Genomic DNA, 7796 nt, shown 5'->3' with positions numbered 1-7796 from the left:
CTGCTGTTTATTCAAGCATCAATATTCACGAGATGCTATGGAAGAACCCATTATTACCACAAGGAACAGAAGGAGAGACAGATTTTAACTGGGGTTGAGGTGTGGCGTGGTCAGGAAAGGCATTTCAAGGAAAAGACATTCAAGTGAAGATCTCACAATAAGGAAGAATTAATTGGGTGAAGGGTGGAGGAAAGAGATGCAAGCAGGGGGATATTAAATGTAAAATTCAACAAACTAGAACAACAGTAGAGCTATTACCACCAAATCCAAGTTAAAACAATCAACACAGAGCATATTGAAGCACACAACTGATGGAGGAGATATGATGTATTACTCTGTACCAAATGGTTGTTTAATTTTTAATTACACTGAATTACCACAAATATTTAATTAGACACAGGTGGTCATGTAGCAGCCCTTTCTGGTTCCCAGTTCCAAAATATTATGTGTGCATTTTTTTTTGTCTGCAGTCTATATGTATGTATACATATTCATAGAATGCTAGTGAGTATAGATTTAACAGCCTGAGAGAAAGCTTTCCAAGAATAAAAACATTCTGATATTGATAAACAACTGCCTGATTCACAGTTTCCAGTCCTGTGTGCAGACCAGCTGTGCTGTTATAACTTCTGGCATGTGTGTAAATCTTAGCTTTATTCCATCCCCAGAGATTCTCTACTTGTCCAGACAAGTTCAAAAATACATGTTCTGAATTCTGGGAAGAGGGCAACGGAGGCAGAGTTTTTGAATCTCCCTGTGTCCTCCATAAATAGGAAAAGCAACTAGAATAGAAAACCAAAACCCACAGAAAATATCAACAAGAAGAAGAGGTGAAAATACATCTGTAACCCTGTGACCCCAAATATGAGCAGGAATGGACAAACCAAGACACCTGGAAGACCTGTGTGGTATCGGCAGAAATGTAGGAGGAGGCAGAGGGGAGTGAGGTGGGAGCGAGAAGACCTCAAACAGCCATCAGATACTCCAAGGAAAGGACCAGCTGGGGAGAGGACCAAACTCTTATTAAGGAGTAACTGCATGGGGTTCAATGAAATGTCTACAGGGGTTGGAGCCATCAGGATGCTGAGAGCTTTCAAAACTGACAGCCGGCAAATCCCCTCTAGACTAAATTCCCACATTAAAAAGAGTGAGCTTGAAATAGAATTCAAATGGAGCATGACCTCAAAAGTACGTGTGAAGAAAGGAGAGGATCCCAAAGAAGTGGTAGAGGGAAACAGAGTCTACAGATGTGAGAAATGAAGAGGCCATATATCTGAACATTATACAAAACTAATAGATCAAGCACCGTATCTTTCCTGCTCATCCTTGTGGCTCTAATGCCCAACATAATTCCTAGCAGATAGGGAAACTGGAAAAGAAAAAGACTAAAATGGTTTATAGGAATGACAATTATAATTACGATGCCCTTTTATAATAATCTTTAATGTACGCTGGCTCCCTTAACTTCTGCCCTGAAAGGAAATGATCTAGCCTGGTATCTGAGTAACATTTTTAAACTTCCATCTTTTTCATAAGATAGAAATTATGCTGCTGGATTTAAGACTGTAGCACAGAAAAAGCAGCTTTCCTATTTCCTTTGTATTCAGAACTGAACCTGTGCTTGTGGGAAGTTTCAGCTAAACAATTAATCGGTTGAACATAATGGAAATTTCACTCTAGAACAGACACAAGGACTCAGCTGACAGCAGGGAATGCATCAAATGCCCCACACTTTTGCTACAGACCTAAAGAATATTCCCCAAAATATTTCACACCAACATTCTTCCTGGAAAGCATTCATTTAATTCATTCTAAAAATAGCCTGATTGTGGGGGTGGGGGGTGGCAGGGGTGGTGGGGGGGCCTGTATCTTCTAGATCCTCTGTCAGGTTTCATCAATTCCTTGTTACATGCGTTGAATCTAACAAGCCGTAAGTTTCAGACACCTTTCTGATATATAATTATTTTATCCTGTGGTTATTACTTAAAGGAGTAGTGGCTGAACTGGGAGCAGAGAATTTAATTTCTCGAGTTTTTTTCTTGAGCTGTGGTTTTTATTGGATGAAAGGCAGCCGTGATTGTACTAAATGGGTTTTTTAAAAAGCTCTTTTCGGAGTACCCTTCTCATAGTAGCCATGCTATTACTTTCATACAATTTTAGAGCAATGCTTAGATTATAATAGCCTTTGGACACCTGTGCATTGTCAAGTGTAGCACATTATTATTTGTGACACCCCTCAAATGCCAATTTACTAGACTGCAGATTGTTCCCTGGGCTCAATAAATCTTTACAAATCCATCTCCAGTGGCTGGGCTATACTCCTCTTCCCACCCTCCATTCATTTTGAGCAGTAGATTCTATGTGGTTATTATGTTATGATTTCTATTAACCTGAAATTATTAGTATTCTATGACACTTGAGGAAATATTAGACACTGTACACTCATGTATCCAGTTGCCACAATGATTACGCTATCTACTTATTATTATCATGTTCTATTTGGGCAGCACTTCATAAATTTCACATACACAGATGTGTGTTTGTATTTGTTTAATCTCCTCAAAATCTCAGTAGACATTTTGAGGAGATTAAAGGGTAGAGAAAGCAAATAACATGCATCTTTCATAAAAAAAGAGCAATGGCCCAAAATGTCCATGATGTACTGAGTCATAGTGTAGATAGTGGAATGTGCATCTGAACCCACATCTGCTGTTACTTCCTGAAGAAAAAGGACTTAAGCCATACTGATACAAGACGACCCCTTTAGTGTGGATATTTTAATTTAGTAGGGGTATAGTTTGCCTGCATGGAAGGCTTAAGAAGAAAGACAAGCAAGAGCTTACTATGATAATCCAGGAGAGAAACAAGGATGATTTGAATGAGGATGATAGTGATGGAAGAGCTTTTATAAGCATCTGCCAACTCAACTTAACAGTATTTGCCACTATGAGGAATAAAGGCAATGGAGAGGTCATCATAACACTGGATCTAAGCAACATTTGTTTAGATACAAGGGGCTATAAGAGCAGTAGGTTTGGGGTATCAAAATTCAGGAGTCTTAGGTCTGAGCTGTTACGTTCAGATGTCTATTAAACATCCAATGAAGTATACTGAACGGATGGATGGATGGGTGAATTCCAAGCTTGGATGAGGTACCTGGGCTGGAAATATGCTCCAAAATTCACAAACACATAAATATTATTTAAAGCTATGAGACTGGCTGGATGCAGGTTAGAAAAATGACATGGTGTCCTAAAATTCAGATGAAGTGTTTCAACAAGGTAGGAGTGATCACCTGTGTTAAAGACTGCTGGTACACTGAGTAAACAGAAGCTCTATAATCGAACATCATCTTTCCCAACAGAGAAGTCCTTCCTGTGTTTGACAAGAGTGATTTTGATCAAGTGATACATACAGAGACTGCGACAATTTCTAGAGAAAGAGAAGAAAAGTGAAATGAGTAATTACAGGCATTTCTTTAAGAGGTAAGTTTTGCTGAAAGAAAAACAGAGTAGAAACTGGAGGAGAAGAAGGTCAAGGGAGACTCCCCCCCCCCTTTTTTTTAAACCATGAAAAATAACAGCACTATTATATACTGGTAGATAATCCAGTGAAGCAGGAAAAAATGGCTGCAAGAGATCACTGGCAAAGTAAAATATAACAGGCAAAGGGAGATAGGATGAACTATCAAATAAAGAGGTTGGTATTGGGTATAAACAAGAACTGTTTATCCATGGTGACAGCAGAAGAGACAAAGCATCTAGATCCAGATGTAGAAAAGGTGACAAATGTAGTAAAAAGAATATATGGAAATTCTTTTCTAATTGCTTCTATTTGTCCTCAATGGACTAGAAAGCAACAATGTTATCTAAGAGTGAAGATGTCAGGACCATACTATTTCAATTACAATAGCTTCACAGTTTATTTTTCCAATGTTTTTTATCTTTTTCATAAATTTCTTGTTCTGTTTTCTAACCGCTGTTCTGGGCCATTTTCATTCATTTTTCTTTCAGATGAGCTGCCTCATCAGCTTTCAGGCTCTAGCACAACAAGAAGAAAGCAGAGTGCTGGATGAAATTCAGTGTACGGGTTTGGACATAAGTGGCATCTGAATAATATCACATCTTTCTAGAAAACTGGCAGGCCTGTCTACTTTTTCCAGTCTTCTCTTATATCCTCCAATAAAGCCTGTTATTAGTGTTGTCCTTTGTTGTCAAGTTTGTCAAGTTTAATCCTGGATACTTTATGTTTTTGCTCTTTTTAATGCAAATTACTCTCCTTTTATCCCATATCATTTAAGATTAAAATATTTATTACTTATATAAAAGAAAGCTAATTCAGTTTCTGCCTCCTGGTAATTTCTGCAACTTTGAGCAAGTCATTTAATCCCACAAGTATCTGTCTCTGTAACTGGAAAAGGAACAAACTAAATGACCTCTGTAAATTTAAAAATATATAAACAGAAGGATACTAACATTATTCCTATTTTTTATTTGCCAACTGATTCTCAGAGAATGTAGTTTACCCAGCATGGTTCTGTGTATAATTATAAGAAGTCACCCAGTTTGGGGTAACCCACAAATGCACTTTCTAGCAGATGCCAACTGGTTATCGAGAGCTGAGAAACAAACCCACTCCATAATTTACTAGATTAAAACGAGAACCAGTTATCTGTTTACAGTTGTTTGGACTGGCAGTTTAGGCAAAACTCAATCAGAGAGGGTCGTCTTGGCTTCATGCTGTGCTTACTAGACTCATTTATGCAGATTCAATCAGCTGGCAAGTCAGCAGAAGGCTGGTTGACTTCATTGGGCCACATGCTGGCGGTTGGCTGGTGCTGTTGATCCGAGTGCCTTGGTTTTCCTCTACCTGGCTTATAAAGCAGGCTATCTTGGATATCCTGGGCTTCAAGAGAGAAACCACAATGTGCAAGTACAAGCTCCTACCTGTGTTTGTATCTGCTGATGAACCACTGGCCCAATCAAGTCACGTGATCAAACCCAGAGTGAATGCAGAAGAGGGCTATACAGGGACGTGGATAACATGAAGCAAGATTCACTTGGAATTAATAATGTCATAATTTGCCACAGTTCTGAATATGATTCAGCATAGTATCGCTTTCTAGAACCAGTAACACTTTCAGCTGATCACAGTCTAGGAAGCATGCATAGTAAGTCCAAAGAGGTTATTTATTTGTTTGATTTAAAATACCCCAAAGCTCTCATATCCCTAAGTCTTCCCTTCATCAATCTGCTACAGATGTCTGACGTTTCAGCATTAGATAGTGAATCATTTGTGTTATCATTCTGTTCCTCATAAGAAAACATAGATCCCCATGAAATAGTCTCCACATAATGTATCAGAAAATTTCCAATGGGACCAGTAGCCCTTAAAGCTACCTTTAAAATAAGGACATTTGCTCTTACGAGAAAGACTGGGAGAGACTTATTTTCTGGATGAGATTGCTGCTCTGAGAAGGTAGATCTGGGCTTAATACCACCATAGAAGTCTCTGGAAAGTCAACAGGTATAAGGAACGGACCGAACTTTGAAGACTTGTTTTTTTCACTGAATCCCAGAGCTGAAGTACCAATGCAGGGAATCCTTAAGCAACCTTACCTTTAATTTACTCAATTCCTATAAACTCATCTCCTACCAATTTGCCATCATATATACTTTAATAAATTTTCTCTGACCAAAAATAGTATTTTTACTCCATTTGGGCTTTTAAATTATGGCAATTTTTAATAATGAGAATTATATTTTAAAGAAGAGCAATTTCTTACAGTGGTATTCAGACTTCAGGAAACCACAGAGTGTTTCCATTTTAATTTACTCATTTCTAGAAAAATAAAGTCATTCTACCCATCCTCTCCCACCCACTCAGAGTGTGAGGATAAAGCTTTTATTATCCTAAAATTGCCTCTAGATTCTGGAGAAGGTGAGCCCATATGACCAGGGTGCTCTAACTTTATTTCTGCATTTTTATGTAAGATCACCACCCAATAAAAGGAACAAATAGCAACTTCATAAATTAATGTCAACCTAACCTTCTAACATTGAGGCTTGCCATTTATTTCAACGAAGGTTCTACCACTAATTTGAGCCCCTCTTTTCTCTATGCAAATGTTTTAGTCCCTATGATTATATTTTATTTCTTCATAGTATCAATGAAGAAATGGTCAATACTTCCAGAGCCAAGATATACTTGCAATCAACATATTAGGTCTTAAAATTATCCATCAATAAAAATCAACTAGAAAACTAAACAAAGTATTATTTACTTAATTATCTCTATTCTCCTTGGTAGAATGGCCTTTCACCATATGCTGTAGGGAAGAGAAAAACATGCAGAAGGCTTCACAAATCTATGTTTCGTCCTCTTGCAGGGGCCATGCCAATCTCTGTACCATTCCAATTTTAACACATGTGCTGCCAAAGTGAGTACAAGATAGAAATATTTGGAAAGCAGCAGAATTTCTGATATCAATTGATTTCCTCTTCCTTTAATCTTGTTGCCTTTTTTTTTAGAATTAGAAAGATTTATTTATTATCATTTTTTTTTACCCTCCCCTCTTAAAAAAAAAAAAATCCCACTGCATTAACTGTATTGGGTACAAGAAGCCAGTGGGAAATTAATTCTTTAATAATACAACAGACAGAAAAGCAGTCACTCTGGTACCCAAAAGCAATTAGTGGAAGTGGTCAGAAACAGGAGATCAACTTCCTTGGTCTGATTGGTAAGGCAGTCTGGGAAGGCAAATATCAACTAGCAGTATTGCCAGGAAAGAAATGATTAAAAATATGCAGACGATAGAAAGTATCAAGGAAAAGCTTGTTGGACTGAGCTATGTTCAACATGAGAACTTTCTAGGTAAGTGGAAAATAGGAGACAATTAGAGTACGAGATGGAGGTGAGCTTTCAGCCCTGATTAGTTATTTAAACCGATGTGCCTATGGATGGTTCCAGACCTCCACATGATCATCCCAGCCAGAAGAAAGCTGAAGAGGTATTAAAAACAAACAAACAAACAAAAAATAAACACCATGATACTGCCGTAGCCCATGGTGCCAGGATCACCTGAGACAGGTTTTGGAGAAAGAAGAGAATAAGAAGAAAATATGCTACTTTTAAAACTACCATAACAACAACTCAAAAGCTATTTTTGTAAATGACAAGAAGAAAATAGTTTAACAGATGTTCCTGCCTGTAAGAATTGACACAAGCCAACTCTCAGGAGTACTTTTCCAGAAAGAAGAACTGGCCCAATACAACTGGGAGTTTACCAATCAACTTGACTTTTCAAAATATGTTTGAGTGCTACAAATGGACAAAACATAGCAAAACCCCTATAATTGTTCTTTACAACATTACTCTATGAGTAACTTGATCAATTTAAGAGATAACCTTGATTTCTCAGAGACCATATATAAGATTGGGGCAGAACTCAGAATGAATGAGGAGAAATACGAGTTCACGTAAAAGAAAAATGCAATGAAGTCTTTAAAAAGTCCCCAATTACCTGCTACAGAAACCACATTTATAGGACATACTTGGATCAGCATTTCTAATGAAGCTTCCTAGAGCAGAGGCTGGATTGCTGATGGGATGACCCTGGTGGTGATTTTATTCAGGAGGGGGTTGTAATGGTAATCCCCTTATAATCTCTAAAGTTCAGAGTCAACCTCCAGGCTTTCAAGTCCAAAAACCAGAAGTCTTTAGTAAACTAGAGAATGCATTCTCCATGATAAACTCCTGCTAATGGACTTTACACAAGACAGATCTATGTACTTCTG

General features: G+C 37.8%; 1 non-coding gene across 1 annotated transcript; it reads right to left on the bottom strand.

Moving 5' to 3' along the window:
- Positions 1–6343: 6343 nt before the first annotated feature.
- On the bottom strand, positions 6344–6447 carry LOC116569739. Its single transcript, XR_004277170.1, has one exon. It is a non-coding gene; the product is annotated as a U6 spliceosomal RNA (small nuclear RNA).
- Between the last annotated feature and the right edge of the window lie 1349 nt (positions 6448–7796).

The sequence above is a fragment of the Mustela erminea genome, chromosome 11 (genome assembly GCF_009829155.1).
Source record: "Mustela erminea isolate mMusErm1 chromosome 11, mMusErm1.Pri, whole genome shotgun sequence".
Lineage (NCBI taxonomy): Eukaryota > Metazoa > Chordata > Mammalia > Carnivora > Mustelidae > Mustela > Mustela erminea.
Note: the sequence above shows the minus strand (reverse complement) of the source record. Positions and strands in the feature narration are given on the sequence as shown.